The following is an 802-nucleotide window of genomic DNA, read 5'->3' as shown; positions in this document are numbered from 1 at the left end:
TTTCATCATAGGAATTAAGATGATTCTGCAAAGTTATTAACAGTTATTAAGAATGGTATGTATTGTTAGAAGGTTCTCCACATACTATTATTCTTTCATCATAGGAATTAAGATGATTCTGCAAAGTTATTAACAGTTATTAAGAATGGTATGTATTGTTAGAAGGTTCTCCACATACTATTATTCTTTCATCATAGGAATTAAGATGATTCTGCAAAGTTATTAACAGTTATTAAGAATGGTATGTATTGTTAGAAGGTTCTCCACATACTATTATTCTACATACTATTGTGAATTAACAGTTATTAAGAATAATATGTACTCTTAGAAGTTTTGTTAACAGTTATTAATGGTAGTATGTATTGTCAGAAGGATTTCTTCTTGTTAAATGTTTGGGTAAGGTTTTGTTATGTATAACCCGTGGGTTTTCGTTTGTTTTGTTTTCCAGGAAGAAGCTGCTGCTGTGAAGGCTGCAGGGAAAGCTTGGTATAAGACCATGGTCAGCGATAGCGATTATACTGAATTTGAGAACTTCTCGAAGTGGCTCGGTGTTAGCCAGTAGAGAACTTCATTAATCCGGCTCTTCGATCATCTTTTCCTTCAAAATCTTGTTGATTAGTTGGTTTGTGAATTTGATCTGTTGTTTAAGGGCATGTTTTCTGCTATAGTTCACTTGGGAAGCTCTTTTTTTGATGTTATAGATTATGAGGTTGGGTAAACTCTTGGCTGGTTTGTTATGCATCGGTTTTTTTGGCAGCTAATGTATGGTTTTCATTAATTTATTTCAGTACATTGATCCATT

The 802-nt window shown here is 32.9% G+C and overlaps 1 pseudogene; it reads left to right on the top strand.

The window, feature by feature from the left end:
- Window positions 1–802, top strand: part of LOC109847820 — a 7,209-nt pseudogene extending 6,407 nt beyond the window's left edge.

Source organism: Asparagus officinalis, chromosome 7 (genome assembly GCF_001876935.1).
Source record: "Asparagus officinalis chromosome 7, Aspof.V1, whole genome shotgun sequence".
NCBI classification, from domain to species: domain Eukaryota; kingdom Viridiplantae; phylum Streptophyta; class Magnoliopsida; order Asparagales; family Asparagaceae; genus Asparagus; species Asparagus officinalis.
Note: the sequence above shows the minus strand (reverse complement) of the source record. Positions and strands in the feature narration are given on the sequence as shown.